At 36.5% G+C, this 17,865-nt stretch overlaps 1 protein-coding gene across 1 annotated transcript in view; it reads left to right on the forward strand.

Moving 5' to 3' along the window:
- The first annotated feature begins 374 nt into the window (after positions 1–374).
- The window catches only part of LOC134663419 (neuroligin-4, X-linked-like), a 280,075-nt gene continuing 262,584 nt past the window's right edge, over positions 375–17,865 (forward strand). Inside the window, exon 1 of the mRNA XM_063519789.1 lies at positions 375–817. The gene's annotated coding sequence lies outside the window, so the exon portion shown is untranslated. The remainder of the gene's footprint in view (positions 818–17,865) is intronic.

A 17,865-nucleotide genomic window follows, 5' to 3' on the forward strand; every position in this document is an offset into this window, starting at 1 on the left:
CACGTCACGCGAGTAATTAAAATAACGTGATATAAAACATCCGTAAAACATTGTGCCACGGCTAATGGGAGCCTGGGGTCTGCATAGCAACTAATCCCATGATTTGACGTAGTCACTAGTTTTTACGAAAGCGACTGCCATCTGACCTTCCAACCCAAAGGGGAAACTAGGCCTTATTGGGATTAGTGCGGTTTTTTCACGATATTTTCCTTCACCGCAACTGGTAAAATATCAAATGGTATTTCGTACATAAGTTTCGAAAAACTCGAGCCGGGGTTTGAACTTGAAACCGGATTGCAAGTCGCAGGCTCTTGCCACTAGGCCACCGGCGCTCTCAATTTCGCGTATATTAATATTACTAAGTTTTCCGCTCCGATAAATGTCATAAACTCAACCCTAACTCTCATCATATGGTGTAATTCTTGTCTTAAATTGACGTATAATCATTCTTCATTAGTTAATCATTATTCAATGAGCAACACAACTGTGAAACGCGATAACAACTCTAATTAATCTTCCCGCCCCGTCATCGCTTAATCATTACTTGACACTAAACTTGCAAGTCTAATCCAGCATAAAACAATTGATAAAAAAAAACTTTGGCAGTCTAACGAGTTTCCGTTGCCTTTAAGATGAAAAAAAAATGAGCTGAGCCCAGCCAACCCGTCAGTACCGCGTCGAGCGTCGAGCGAGGCAGACGTATAGCGTGTTGTAGTATTTTCCGAGTGGTCCGATATAGTGGACGGTGGTGGTGAAGTGGAGTGTTGTGTTATGTGTGTGAATGTGTAAAGCGGGGAGACAGCCGGCACTGCGCGAGGTAATTATTAAAGTTATTAAATTAGGGGTTCTTGACGCAGGATTGGTGACGTACAGAACTCAAAAATAACTTAACACACTAGGAACTCGTGTACGTTTCAGGGATGTTTGTTCGCTCAGGTTTATTTTTTATTAGGCAGAAACTTGTATTCCTTTATGCAGAAACTTGACGTTAACAGGATCGTATTTTACTAACTTTAGATCGAACAGTTTGACTCTCCTAAAATGTATAAAAGATAAACCGAAAAAGATTTCATATACTGAATTAAAACTGACCAAGCCCTCCAATGGTGGAGCTGGATTCGGCATCTTCAGTTTCCTCTGCTAACGCCCTAGACCTCAAGGCTGTCCAGCTTTCGGCATTGGAGGGCTAGGTCACTTTTTCTTAAGGAGGTATATGACATACATTTGAGTTTATAACTCATATACATATGTTGACTCCTGACAAACAAATCCAACGCTCAATTCTGTATCTTTAGGTATTTAAACAAAAGTAATCAAATAATTTGTAAATTTTCGGGTAGTTATAACATTTATTGCCTAACCAAGTAATACAAAACCGCCTGGATTTGTCACTGAACAACCTGACCAACCTACATTATTTGCCTCAACTGGCTTAAGGAACCATTTGAGGGTAGATTTTGTTTAATTTTATTTAAATACAGACATAGTCTCGGCAGGCACATTTTCTTGATACATGTAGCTAATGTTGAGAATGTATACTTTACATCTTAAACTAATAACGCATAGACAGATAGTCCCCATACGGTGAACCTGCCAAAAGTGAAGCCGAAACACGATGGATGTGTGCGTGCGACGCTCGTGTTTTACGCTCAGCAAACACACACATATATACAAAATATGTTGCCAGTATTCATTTACATCTCTCAAAGTAGGGGATTTTTAACAACATCCACACTTGGTTATTAATAATTAGGAAGTGGGTAGATTCGATTTTGTAGCAAAAGCTTTTTGTTTATTTTGGGATTTATTGCATTTCTGTACTTTGTGAAATAAGGTTTAAATAAATAGCTGACAAGTTTTTACTATTTTATTTTTATTCAACAAAATAAAAGTGCATAAAATAATAAGAATACATTTAAATATGACAGAGCATATTCGACTGTGTTTAGTCGGTTTCCAATGTTTCCATATTGCGTCATTCCGATTTAGTCTAATTTTTTTCCTTCCATCTCGCAGACAGCAGATCAGTCAGAAAACTGAAACGAACATTACACATAATAAAAATAAGGAAAAAACTAAGTACCTAAATAATTAACTTAATTATAATTTTCTACAATTATACAATGAAATTCAATTGAGCGTATTTATTTTAGAATGTAGACGTCATGTCCCATTTGGAGGAAAAAATATTCACTACACTGGCAACATTTAGAAGAAATGGCAGCTGACGAAAATTTGGATTTTTGTATTTACGATTATGTAAAAATATCACTTTAAACTCGGTACTTTTAAACGGGAGGTGTACACACACCGATTTGACTTTGAGTACTGCGACGGCCGTTCGAATACGACGATACGAGTGTGACGAGACGTCGCACTTGAAATGGCTTCACTGGGGGTGTACGGACTAGGGATCTATGCCTTATAAATCTATGCTTTACATAACTGCCTATTTATGTACTTCTAAAGTAATTTATTTATGTACATTAGCAACTATCACGGCGCGATTCGGGAAATGAATTAGAGATTCACTAGATATGAAATAGTAAAGATATGTGACGTCCCACGGGTAAAGGTACCTTATGGCGGCTGGCGATTATTACGCCGCTCCAATATTATGCGCTATGCGACGTAAGCGCCAGCCGCTATAAGGTACCTTTTGCCGTGGAACGTCACATATCTTTACTATTTCATATCTAGTGAATCTCTAATTCATTTTCCGAATCGCGCCGTCAGGCTTCTATACAAATCAAATGGTAAGAGGAAATTCGACCTATTCGAAAATTAGGTAGGTACGTTTCCAAATTACGTAGCTATGAGCGCCATGAGCGGTATAAATGGGCATATTCAGACGTGTACAATAAAATACCATATTAATATTTTTTTAACGTAAATTGTAAACATATCGCCGTGTGCCTGCTACACTGCCACATCTCAAAAAACCATTTTTTCGAGAAATCGCGTCTCAAAGTTGTGAGAGTATAGTTCAGGGTGTTTAATAGGATCTTACTCCTTTAGTTTTAGGTCTATGAATTTAAAATTTAGCTTTTTTTACTCGGAATGATATAACCCTCCTTATGACCACGCCACTTTTTAAAAGAAATGTATATTTTTTAAGGCACAAGGCCCTAAAGACAGGTATTTAGAGTTGTGGGCGTATTGCAGAAACGTTTTTTAAAGATTTTGGGATGCGGCCAAATTTAAACACAAAATTATTGGATAAAGGTTACGATGCAAATATAAATAAAAACACCAAAATAGTTAAAATCCCTTTGTTTTATCATTTTTGATAGGAACAAGATCACTGTACGCGATAATATGTGTAACTCAACTAATTATTATTTTCTAGGACGCAACACAAAAGCTTCAATTAAAACGTGTGCTATATAGCCACAACCCAAAAGGGCCGTCTGAGGGCTTACCGCGAACCACGTTCGACGTGTTGCCTCTTTGTCGCACTTGTAAATTCGTAGGTAAGTGTGACAGGAAGGCAACACGTCGAACGTGGTTCGCGGTAGTCCCTCAGTTCATGTGCAAACGCCGCGGGAGCAGGCGGCAGACTGGTAAGTGGCTGTATTGCAGGGAATCGTCTGACAATTTATGGTCAAATCCATAAGGCCACTTGTGAGAAAAAGGCTCTTAAAGACCTGTTTTGCTATGGCTCTCGAAATAAGGTCGTAAATTGAACAATTTTGAATACGTATCTGCAATAATCCATAAAATTAAATTTTTTTTCATTGTGGCCGTATAGCAGGCACACGGCGATATATATACATAATAATTACGCTAATTTTCCCGGAGGGATAGGGGCAGAGACCACGGATTTCCACTTGCCACGATCCTGAAAATACCTTTTTCGCTTCCTTCACTTTCATAACATACCTCATAACACGCTCGCCGGAATTTTTGAATTTGTTATAATAATATTATAAAAGATAAATTTATAAGTCTGATACCTACTGCAGGTTTTATTTATTTATTAAAGAGTCTGCAACAACAAATTTAATAGTTATTTGTTTTACAAGGGTGTAAAGTTGTTGTTTAACCGCTCGTGCTAATATTGATACCCGAGCAAGCGACAAGATTCCAAAATTGAACCACGAGCGTAGCGAGATGGAATCTTGAGCGTTGCGAGGGTTTCAGAGCACGAGGCTTAAACAAAATTTGCCCTCGAGTGAAACACAAAATTTTTCACCTCACCAACCCGAGGCAAATAATAAATGTAAAATATCAAACCAAATCAAATCCAAATGAATGTTATTAAATATTTATCATCCATAATCATCATTTAAAAGTCAATTCTACCAGCCAACATAAGAAAACAACTCAATATTTGCATTTGATTACTTTGCCTCACATGTGAATAAAATGCAACTTTGCTATCAGTTCTTTAAGTGCAAAGTAAGCCTTTCCGAGCTAGTGTGGTGAAAATTACATTTCATGTGTCTGAAATATACCCCTGTTATTCCATACATTCGCATGAGCACGAACATTCGTATGAACACGACTGCATTGCCTCGTACATTTCATTTTGCTCGAGAAAGATGCCTTTCTATCTCGCATATGAATTTCCTTATTATATCGTTATGGAACGTCTCTATGTAAAGAAATCATTTCGACACACTTCTTGAGATCCTTTCTTATTCTTTGAGTTGAGGAATTCTTGAGAAAATTTTCGCAGCTTAATATTACGTATTTGTGTTGTTTATTATTTTAAAAAAAACTCGAGACATTATTGTAAAATAATTTAAGGTTTATTAGGTACCAAATTGCAATGTTCGTTAATTTTTTATAAATAGGTATATGTAATAGTATATGAATATTGTTTTTTTCCATATAATATATATTGCTAATATGTATTTATTGATTGTAAGAGTTAAAAATAGTTTCTTAGTCGACCGCTTAGAGGCAATGGATAATTTATCCATACAATTTGTTAACACTCTTGCTAACAAGTAATATCGTACTCGGTACCTACTGGTCATATTATAGTATGATGATGGAAACGAAATACAGAACGAGAAATTACAAAAAAAATATACTTTCGAATATTTGTTAATTTTAGTGTAACATTCAGTCAAGTGCATGCAAAAGTGCTAAATATTAATACGGCCCTTGAGTAACTTCTAAGTTGTGTTACTATATATTCAGTTTCGCATGATGCGAAGGAGATTAAAATTTTAGTAGGTATGATAAGTTGGCACGCATGTAGTCGTTTCCGTATGTATAGAGTTGCCAGCTTTGGTGATGAAATATCTAGTACGGAGAAATGTAGGGATTTCACGCTTGGTTCTGGGAAAAGTAAATTGTTAACTCACTGGAAGCCCCAAAAAATACGTTGACGTTAACAACTGCAGCATATTTTTATAGTTTTAACAAAAGTCTGCGTTTGGGTATCAAAGTTAGAGAAAAATATTTTGAGGACAATATACGTTTTGGTTTTAATAAATGATCGTAGTTTTAATTTTTAATAACATTTTTTTGTGATTTTTTTGCTTCTTTGTTTGGCCTAAAGGTTGACTGGTAAAGAATGCCGGGCAGCATTAAGTAAGTCCGCCTTTTGTCACTGGATATTTTTTACTCTGCAATAAATTGACTGAAATAGAGTGATAAACATAATCATCATCATCAGGCTATAGCAGTCCACTGCTGGACATAGCCCTCCCCTAAAGAGCGCCATAGCGCCCTGTCTTCAGCTTGCCGCATCCAGCATCTGCCTGCAATCTTTCGCAGATCGTCATCCCACCTGGTCGGGGGGCGTCCTACACTACGTTTGCCAAGTCTCGGTCTCCACTCAAGAACGCGTTTACCATAATCATAATCAAAACTAATTTTATGTTTATTTTTACAACCAAATATTAAATTTTGATGTTTTTTCCGATATTTGATTTGTACCTACCTTTTTAATATACACAGTGGCAAATCTTGTCAGATGATATATCGTTCCATAACATTCATCAAAATTGGTTCAGAGGTCAAACCCATAACTCCTTTGTTTGAGTTCTATATACAAAGACAACGCAATTTGTATGGAAATCAAGCAGTTTGTATACAAGTTGCCGTTAGAATGCTGTTTGATTGCTTTTAATTTAACTCACTATACGTTCTTGCATTCCATATAAAAGCATTATTATTATGAAGTGAGTTTGTATTTTCATAATATTTATTCAAAAGAACAAAAAAAAAAATATGGAGTACTTTGTAGAGAGAATTCATATTTTGCATTTCTCTCGTATCAAATGTTGTGATAGAATATAACCAAGTTAACTCTGCAAGCCATATGCAATGACAAAGTGTAATGATGACATTATGAATGTCAATCTTTTTGGATTCTTTGGACCATTTTATTTAAATTATTACAATATTCATATTTTTTGGTTATGGCATATTTTATTATGCTATTTTCACTCAGAACTTAGAGAAAATAACCAACGGAGTGGTCATTAAAAGGCGTTCCCCTCTGTCGAAAAAAGGCGGCCAATGGTCAACCACATGTCAAACACATGTATGGACTGACGTTTATCTGACACGGCTATGTTGATGTTACGTATACATTTGATGTGCCCCTCCCCCGCAAAAAACGGCAGACTATTTTGTACCGAAAATTATAGACATGGCGTCTCCGTTGGTTATTTCTCTTAGACTCAGAATCACGAGTTCTTTCGATTCTAATGAGAGAAAAACCGTCCCAAGAGATTTATTTTTATACGGCTACCATGTTTTAACGGAATGGAAAAAATAAAATGTATGGTGATTTTTTTTTGCAATTAGGATCAAAAAAGTTCGTGATTCTAAGTGAAAATAAAATATGCCACAACTAAAAAATATATTGTAATACTTAAAACAAAATGGCCCATTATCAAGTGAACCCTGATCATCATAGCAAACCCCCCGGCAACCTTCAAATCAAGAGTGAACAGGCACCTTCTGGGCGAGCTCGCTCCATCGTAGGTCACGTCTACGCCTCGGCTAGTCTGTGGCCATGAGTAAGCCCATTCATAATAATAAAAAAAAAACACATTTTAATTACACATTCACATTATATTTGCCCCATGTTCCTCTCTGCACGTAGTAATGTTAAGGTAGTTAATAGTTTATATTATTGTTATAAGTGTTTTTATGTAAGTACTAACATAGGATGTAAGATTTTCTGATTAACTAACAAAAATATGGCTCAAATGGTCTGAAATAAACAAATTTTATTTTTTTATTATTTAAAAGAAAAACCAAAAACGTTGTCTTGACTTTTTTCTTCATCTCCTCACCCAACACAGATCGTAAATGTATATGGGCCGGTTATCTTTTTAAAGGGCTCACTTTTGACATTAAAGGGTTGGCGATAAAAGTTTCCCTCGCAACAAAAGCGTTCTTTGTCCGTCAGTAACTCGGCGAGGGCTCTCGAGCCTCAGTCCCGGGAGTTAGCGTAATTAAACATTTCTTTTGGCCTCTGGAATACGAATACACTATGCTTTGTCGTTTACTCGTTAGAATAAAAAGAATACAGTTGTCGCTTTTTGATAAAGATCTTTATTTCTCAAAAGAATAACAATAATTCACTTAAGAAAAAAAAAACATAACATACATAACTTAGCTATGATAGTCAATTTAAGCTAGTGAGCGTAAATATTACCTAATGCAATCACAAAACCAAAGTGGTGACACAAAATGTCGTTAATTGAGTTCAGAAAGTTTTTTATTTGTCGGAATAATTCACTTAGATATTTTATTGCTTTTCAGGGTCCAGTAGTCAACTAGGCACCTTTACCTTCTTTGGATACTTTGGATAGGGATAGGTCTGACAAAAGTAATTTCCAAAAACCCGCTTTGCCTTACCTCCTCACAAGCATAGCCTTACCTATATAGGGACACGCAGTGACGCACGATGTGAAAAGCAGTATGTGTCACACGATAGCATAATTATTTCCAACTTGGGCGGTAGCACTTGATTTCCTACGCTTATTTTAGTATCCCTCGCAACGCTCAGGAATCAATGTACGCTCTCGCCGTAAAATGTCATTTTGCTCCTTTGTGTTATGTTACAATCTACTATTAACTTATCCTGTATCCAAGACATGACTTATCCCCGTTCTGTGCGGTCACGTCGACTCCAAAGACACGTAGAGGTAAACGAAACTTGGTAACAAAACGGGAACAAATGGCCGATGTTGTCCGTTAAATCCCGTCTAGACTCGGGACTCAATTCAGACTCAATTCGATTTAGTATAAATAAAATATCATTTCACGATTCTGCCCCACTATGCGGTAACCCTTCCAAAAACCCATTCATTCGCTTACCATATTCCGATAAATTAATAGCAGTTTATGTGACTGCTACATAATGAAAGACGTTAAAATACGAATGTTAGCTTTTGAAACGAGCTGAAAGCGAGTACCTATTCTATAGGCCATATACATATGAATGTGTAGCCTAAAGATCCGGGGCATTACTTAGCCGCGAAGCTGAAAACGCCGATTTGAATCCGGCCTCATCCACTGTCCACTGGAGGGCTTGATCACTGTTTTCTTTAGTAACATCTATTTTCAGCATTCGGCCAGTAGGTAACTATTTTATTAGGAATCGTTAAATTTCCGTATTGTCATTGAGATATTATTTGCAATGGCAACCTATACCGCGCGAGCAAAGCGCTGTAAAAATTCATGGCGCTTACGCGTTTAGGTCGCGACTCGCGAGACTCGATCACTCACCGCTTCTATGGTTTGGTGTCAAAACCACATCATCTCATGGCACAAAATACTGGTTCTGTGTGCCGGTTCTGAATATTCATTAGCAATAAATTAGGTCAATGGATATTGTTATAACATTTAGCTTGTGAATGCGTCCCCATACGGCTTTTTGCGTACGAACACCGACACGGGTCCGCGGGTGCTCCGTGCTCGCCTAAACATGTCCCAAATTAATTACATCTTTTTTATTCCCTCCTGAATTATATTAGCAAACGAACCTAAATAAATCATGATACTAATTTTCCTTTTCCTTTGAAGCATGTCACGTCATTTATTCGTATAATATAATATCAACGGGCGTATCATCAGCCGCAAAAGGGTATGAATTTAATCAATGAATTCATTCATAATTTCTCTATGTGATTTCGCAGCTCACTGTAGGGTAGGCTGTCAATTTAAGGATACCTCACGCTAGACTGGACCGGGGCCGCAGCTTCCGGCGCTTCGTTTTTTATCGAAAGCACCACGTGATCACCGATCAGATATCATAGAAAAATAGATACATGTCGGACGCCTCGGCCCGAGTACCCGGTCTAACGCGAGTCATATTGATTTACCCTATTGATGTTTACAAATTCTAAAGTACCAGAAAAACATCATATTTTGAAGGATGAACCTGTTTAGAGTTAAGAAATGATTGCTTAAGATACTTATACCAAAAAAAATATACTCGTATAATTAAAACCAAATTTTATAGCGAAAGGGTCGTTAATTTTTTAATCGGTTAAAATGTTCACGAAATAAGACTCGATTAATATTGTTCTCTGATCGTTATTAGGTCAACTTTTCGATTAAATTTTCAATCAAGCTAACTTTTATGTAGTCGAGTAGGTTAGTAATATTTATCCACTACTTTAAATTCCGAACTAGTGCTTCCTTTGTGTGCAACTCGTGCACCCACAGCAGAATTTATCGATGTAAAGGTATTTTACAAATTTCAATAATGTGAAGTAGTCGGATTATGTTTAGATGCGAGATATCCGTTGCGCTCCTGAGGTGAGCTGAGGTTAAAAGTATTTTTATTTTCACCGATATTTTGCTGGAATATGATACACGTATAGATTTTTGTACTTTTCGACAGGATTATTCTCAAATTTCTATGAATTATATTAGTAAATAATAAATACAAGTACACAAAATAGGTCTACATAAAATAACAGGATAATCCACTAGAAATGTGCAGTCAAGCGTGAGTCGAACTTAATTACTTAGTTTTTGATTCAATCCCTACCGGTTTATTAAAGACATTTCATTTTCACATAAAAAAATACAATGTTATAAATAGTGTAATATACAGAAACCCTTGGAACGCGAGTCCGACTCTCACTTTGTTTTTTTTAATAGGTATCGATGCCAAGGGATGACATTTCTTGCAGCAATGACGTAAACAGTAACGCTACACTGCAATGCTGTCATAGATGGAAAGTTACTTTTAAAATGAAACTTCTGTAGCTACAAAACCGGTGTGTCTTAAATTTTTATAGCTCCTAGCACCTAGCTTTAACACGTAATAGCAAACTGGAAACAAGGCAAGATACAAATATTCCTCGTGTACGTAAAGTTCCAATTTTGCATTCGCTTTGCAAGTCAAGAAAATGCTAGTTTTATATAAGCTTCATATTGCAGTTACTTTCCGTTCCTTTGGCACGCTCAGAATAACATCAGTGAGAGAATATTCCTATTTAAATTCGAGTAGTTTGGACATGTCTAGTATTTTATAAGTTAGTAGCTTCTTTGCGCAAGTACTTGCCATAAAAATAAATGTGTCTTGTAAAACAAAGATGTTATGAAAGAAATTATCGATAACGAATCTCCATGTTAATCATCATTATCTTACTTTTATTGCCCGGCTTTTTTGCCACGACTTATTCCCCTGGGATTCGCTTGGCAACTGAAAGGGACCGCTAGGGTCCCCATGTGTCGTCCCACGAGAAAATGAGTCTTATTGGCATTAAGGATTATTCACGCTAGACCGGTCGGGGCCGGACCGGAGTTTCCGGCTCTTTGTTTCATCAGCCGTCATAAAAAATGACATGTTGGTTGCCTCAGCCCGGGCCCGGCCCGGTCTAGCGTGAGTCATCCTTAAGTGGGCTTCCATACGATGTTTTCCTTCACCGGAAAGCGGCTGGTAATTATCAAACGATATGTCGGCTATTAGTTCCGAAAACACCATTGGTACGAGCCAGGGTTGGAACCCGCAAACACCGGTTTGAAAGGCACTTACTTACAGTGCGACATGAAAGAGTAGTAATTAAATAAAATGCATTGAAACTTAACAATTTCCATTCAAGATTGTTGCCATGTTTAAGCATTTTACGTCAAAAATGCGACTCGTTTATTTTCTACTATTTTATGTCGCAGTGTACCGCTAGGCCACCAGCGCTCTCTAGCATACAATTTTGGCATTATTATTATTTCCCGTCTGTTTTACGTCACAGTTTCGTCCCTCATTATCTGTGTCGTAAAGGCGCGACCCGTGAAGCTCGCAGTTGTGCTTTATTTAAACTTTTGCGAAGCTTCCTCGAGCTTCGAGAAATATATTATATACTGCAGCATGTATTTATGCAATGTCGCTGGAATATGTATTTCGTTTCATTTTATTTTGAATAAAATTTCTGTTGTAAAATTTCTGATCTAGAAAAGATTGCATGACACAGAACTGTAGGGAGGGGAGAAACTAGGGTAATATGGACACGATACAGATAACGATGTATGTGAAAAATAAATGACATTCGTCATTTACGTCATGAACGCTCGTCACGTTATCGAATGAAATTAATTTACACTAGGGGTTCTGATGGGGAGAACTCCGTCCATAAACTCGCACAACAAAAATAGAACGGCAATATTTATTCATTCGGACCGACAATACTCATAACATTTAATTAAAAACGGTTTGTTTTTAATTTAACCCGTTAATTGTTCTGGCTAATGAAATAATAACAAACCTTATTTGCCAACTGACTGTTCTGAATTTTAAATGGTTGCCTTACGTAAAAGAATACCCTCCCACGCCACATTTTATGTAAGGTATGAAAAATAAAGTTAACGATAGCCTTTTTTGAGGGTGCTGGCTACAGTTTATAGTTTTCTATATCTTTATGACCTCAACGTTCTTTTTACTGGGTTTTATTATATTTGTCGTTTTAGTTACTTAGTATGTGATGGTTAAATATTTGAAGATAGGTATATCTACATTGAAAATGACTTCCGACTTCAATTGGGCTCTTGTTTGGTATAAGTAAAATGAAGAGACTATTGAAAATGGAATATTACAAGTATTAATCCATTTTTATTAAGCGGATACGTCTGCAAGCGATATTAAAATATTTTAGGACATTCTTACGTACATTGACTAGGTCCCACAGTAAGCTCAAGAAGGCTTGTGTTATGGGTACTCAGACAGCGATATATACATATAATATATAAATACTTAAATAGTAGGTACATAGAAAACAACTATGACTCAGGAACAAATATCTGTGTCATCACACAAATAATTAATAACTAAGACCGATTGGTCGGTCAATATGGTCGCAACTGTCGCAAGATCTAGGTACGTAACATCCGATAATATTATGGCAATTAACAATATAACCTATTTGAGTTTGGGATTACTCTAGAATTATTTTAATGAATAGAAGATGGTAGTTAAAAGAAAAGTGCATTCAGAAGTAAAATCTTGCATCAAAAACGAAATAAGAATAAAACATTTTATATTTCTACACGCCAATGTATCTTTTTGGTGACGGCACTATTTGATCTGTTGACCTAACTTAAGAAAATTAACAGATATGAAAACTGCCGGTAGATAACTTAATGAAACCAAGAACCCCAAAGTATAAAGTTATTTTATTGTACTATATTAATTTACAATTAGGTATACATTAAAATCAAGTGATACAATCGCAATTCTAGTAGAGTGTGGACGATGTTCTCGTGTCGAGTGCCAACCCCGCAAGAGAGCGCGCACCGTCGAGCAGACCGGTTTTATTCAACGGAGTGGCGCCCTCTGTCGACCGGAACCACCGCTTACGCGCCATACCGCCACCGGAAGCTGCAGTCAGTGGCATTTCTTGATTGTTGCCAACACGGTCATGCTGCACGGTGTCAGCGCCTGACACCACACATGCCAATAATATGACTCTGAAACATATTATGGAATGTTAAAAATTACATGTGTTATTTTAATGAAACAGTGATGAATGGTCGTTACATGTTTGTAATCTTGTTTTGCGTATGAGCCAACTAGCGCTATATCGAACACCGAACCCTCGCACCCAAAGAGCAAATGCTTCACTTGAGAGACCGAGTTGATTCAGTAGCACCACCATAGCTGCTTAATTTTGCATATGCATGTTTAGAGTTTCATACACACCTAAAGAGCGAACCGCTTCACTTAAGCATATCATGAACACTCCAAACACACATATAGTATAACTGTCCCATACGCAAAGCAAACTTTTTCAAAATAATACCTATTAATGTATCAAATAAAATCGTTATATAGTTAACCTGCTTTTTTTTATTTCATAATTATGTACCTGTATTAACAAAATTAAAAAAAAACTGCATTGAAATTTAAATATTACTTAATTTATTTATTGGACTTGTTACTTAAAATATTATAGATTAGCGGATATAATACCTATTTATGCCAACACGGAATACTCACAAATCTCACAATACTTATTCAGAAGCCCAATCATCGATTTTAATCCATGGCTTCATATTTTCGGCTGCTGCCGTGCCCGTATATTTCTTATTACTACGTTCAGACCCTCGTAGATCCGTCACCTCATATCGATCATTGCCTAGTACGCTTTTTATTTGAAATGGCCCTTTAAAAATTGCCATCAATTTTGTACTTTGCCCTTCGTTATTCTTACTCTGAATCTTGATAAGTACAAGATCACCAATTGAATATCTTCTTGCTCTTACCCTCGAATTGTCAAACCTCGTTTTCTGACTAATTGCACTGGCTTTTAGATGTTCATCCACATTCTTACGCAAATTGGTCACATCCGTTAAGTCCCCGTTATCAAGCTCTAATCCTATAATACTATCTGTATCGGTTCTCAAGCGGTACCCAAAGAAAACTTCGCTTGGAACAGCTTTTGTGGTTTTGTGAATTGTACTATTTAAGCCCTGTTGTAACGCCGTAACGTACTGATCCCAACAATCCTCATCGCTATTGGCACCTAAGGTTCTCATGGCATCTAGAATGGTTTTATTGAATCTTTCAACTTGACCATTGGAACGAGGCATACCGGTTGCAACTGTATGCAGACGAATATTTTTAGACATACAATATTGCGTAAAATCTTTGGAAGTAAACGCCGTACCAGCGTCACTTATAATACGCCTGGGATTTCCAAAATGCTTATAAATTTGATCTAACTCGGTTATTACTTCAGCTGAATTCGTTGTTTTTACTGCAGATATAAAAACGAATTTGGTAAAAGAGTCTACCATGACTAATAAATACTTATTGCCGCGTTTTGATTTTACAAAGGGGCCTAAATGGTCGACGTGGAGCGTATGGAATGGCTGGGCATATTTCGGTAAGGGATACAACTCTCCTTCTTTGGGACCGCCTTTTATTTTATAATAGATGCAATTGATACAGTTTTTAATATATTTTTTTACTGTATGTCGTACTCTTGGGAACCAGTATAAGCTTTCGATACGCTCCACCGTTTTATCTACCGAAAAATGACCCAAATCGTCGTGGTTACTTTTTATAATCTGCCAGATACAGTTTTTCGGTACCACCCATCGACGACCTCGGGTTGTTCTTCGGTAAACTTTGTTACCTAGCATTTCATATTTACTAAAAATATCCCTATTTTCCTCGGCCTGTCCTGATTCCAATATCGCTTTAATTCTAACTAACTCCGGATCCTGTAATTGCACAGACATTAACCAATCGGCCTCTGTTATAGATAGCACTACTTCCGATTCGTCTCTCTCGCCAGATGGTACCGGATTTCGACTTAGCGCGTCAACATGCTGCATACGCGAGCCCTCCCTATGCTGTATTTCAAAAGCAAATTCTTGTGTTAGCAATACCCATCGTGTGATACGAGGAATTATTTCTTTTTTTGTTAGCGCATATCGAACAGCATTGCAGTCCGTTATAATTTTAAATGGAGAATCCAGTAAGTAAAGCCTAAACTTTTGTAATGACGCAATAATTGCAAGCAGTTCAAGTTCAAAAGAATGATAACGTTTTTCATCCTCTGAAGTTTGCCTACTATAATAATGGATGGGTTTTTCGCCTTCATCAGTCACTTGCATAAGAATGCCAGCTACACCCTCTCGGCTAGCATCCGTATACAAAATTTTATCTTTTGACGGATCAAAAATGGACAGAACATTGCCAGAGATCAATTTCTCTTTTAAAGTGAGAAATGCTTGTTCATGAATGTTTTCCCACACCCAAACAGAATCTTTTTTCAGCAACCTCGTCAAAGGTGACGATATCATTGCAAAATTCTTAATAAATTTTCGGAAATAACTTGTTAACCCCAAAAATGAGCGAAGTTGGTGAATATTTTTGGGTGTTGGAAAGCATTTCACCGCTTCTAATTTGGCATCACTAGGCATAACTACGTTTGGCTTAATTTTGTAACCCAGAAACTCAATTTGTGTTTTAAAAAAATGGCATTTTTTTAAATTAAGCGTTAATCCATTTTTACGAAAAATCTCTAGAACTTCCTCAAGTAATTTGAGATTCTCTTCGACTGTTTTGGTAACTAAATATACATCGTCCAGGTAAACATTATTGTTTACCTGGACGATCCCAAATCTCAAATTTCCTAACACCTTATTCATCATTTCCTGAAAACAGGATGGACCATTGACCAAACCGAACGGGAGCCTTAGAAATTCATAGTGACCATCTTCCGTAATAAAAGCAGTTTTAGGTATTGATTCTGAACTCATTAATATCTGGTAGTATCCACTTTTTAAATCGAGACTGGTAAAACACTCATTTCCTTGTAACCTATCCACTAAATCTTCAATCCGGGGCATAGGATATTTGTTTTTCACTGTGACCTTGTTTAAAGCGCGATAATCTATGCAAAGTCGCTTTTCTCCATTTTTCTTATTTACTAACAGCGCGGGACTCGCATAAGGAGAATCACTATGTCGCACTATATCGTTAGCTAATAACTCATCGACCATATCCCGAATAACCTGCCTATCAGATGGAGACGATCTAAAAGGTCTACATTGAATTGGACGCGGATCTGTTACATTGATAACCATTTCATGATTATTGGCTTTGCCTAATTCCTTCACATTCCTGGCTATACAATCACTATATTTTCGAAACAATGTCATTAATTCTGCATGGTTCGAATCGGCATCAAGTTCAGTCTCACCAATACTATTGCAAAATTCATTTAACGTTTTAACATAATCAAACTTTAAAACTTCACCTATCCGAGAGTACATCAAGTCGGGCCGTTCCGTCACATTCCGTCCAATCAAAATGTCACAACCTACCAGATCATCCATTATGTAAAACTCCACATTGTTTATTTCGACCGAGTCAAGTTTTAAATTTGCCTTCAAAACAGTGGTAAATTGTGGCTCAGGACCGCTTCGGCCTCAGTTTCATTTCGTCATCTCCATAAATCGTCCACAGTGCCATGTCGTCAGCCTACAATTCCTAAATCGTCACCTTCCTAACTTGCCTACTTTCTGATATCGTCAATACCCCATTTTGTCTAAATTCCTATTTTGACCATAGTGCCAACTCGTCCAATATCTGATATCGTCAATATACCATTTTTGTCTACGTTCCTATTTCGACCAAAGTGCCAACTCGTCCGCGTTCTTTTATTTGAATTGAGAATGTAGAATTAATACAGAACAAAATACTTCCCACCACCTAGATCTGGTGCGAGTCTATACTGACAGAAATAGCTGCATCTTTATAGGATGCTCAATTACTCACCTCTCAAAGGTTAATAATTTTATAAGACTGAATTTGTTATGTAACCACAACATATATTTACCTTCGGAGAGCCTAGTATGTCAAGAACATTTACAAGAAAACCATTGGATCACATTGAGAGAAGGCCCAGTCTACCATGATTTTGACGAAACACATACTTTGGATATAGTAAATATATTCAAGCAAGCTTTGAATTTCATACATTTTACAATATCGAGTGTAAATAACCCCATGTTTTAAAGAACACAGGAGCAGTATGCAAATGTATTATGTTTAAGTTGGTATTAGAGTATAGTGCGTTCAGTTTTTTTGTCATTACAAATATAAATGTTGTCTAATTTGATGAATGGTTTTTATTTGTAGTAGTCGCTAGAAGCAAATATCGTGACCAAGTGCACGTTAAAGTTATATTTCTGTAGTAGATAGAACATTCCAGAAGGCCGTATGGTGCTCCCACACATAGTTATAAATGTTATATAACATTAACTCTCCCTGTTCATCTTAACAATGTTACATTTATAACGCTATCCTTGTTACACTGTGTTATATAACATTTATAACAGCCAGTGTGGGAGCACCATAAAATAATTAAACTACGATCAGAGTATAAAATAATTAGTGTATTTTTTTAATAATACTTATGCAACAAAACAATTCAGACTTAAATGAAAAACAGAAATACATTCTAACGGTACTGAGTGTACTCCAAAGTTACGTTTTAAAAAGCGAGCCTTTCCATGCTAATCTTTCCAGAAAGAATCCGACATCTATATCGAAAATCGCTCTATATAGAAAAAAACACGACAACACTGTACACTTGTTTATATTTTACAATTACAACGCAGGTTTTGAAAAAGTGTAATTTACTAGAGTAAATTACATAATTTAAAAAAATTACGCTTTAAACTTAAAAAAAGAACTTTTCTTAGCTAAATTTCTTATGAAAATAAATAATCCTTCAATATTTAAATAATAATACGTACAAACCTACTTCATACACAGAAGCCTTTCGGCGAAGGAGGTCAGTTTCTACTTGTGTCAGTTTCGCACCACGTCTTCTTACTTTACCGGATTCTTAGTTGGTTGGATTCTTCTTTGGTCGGTTTCTAAGCATGTCATTTTATTAGATTATCAAATTCTTATTTGATTAT

This window comes from Cydia fagiglandana, chromosome 4, assembly GCF_963556715.1.
Source record: "Cydia fagiglandana chromosome 4, ilCydFagi1.1, whole genome shotgun sequence".
In the NCBI taxonomy this organism is placed as follows: Eukaryota; Metazoa; Arthropoda; class Insecta; order Lepidoptera; family Tortricidae; genus Cydia; species Cydia fagiglandana.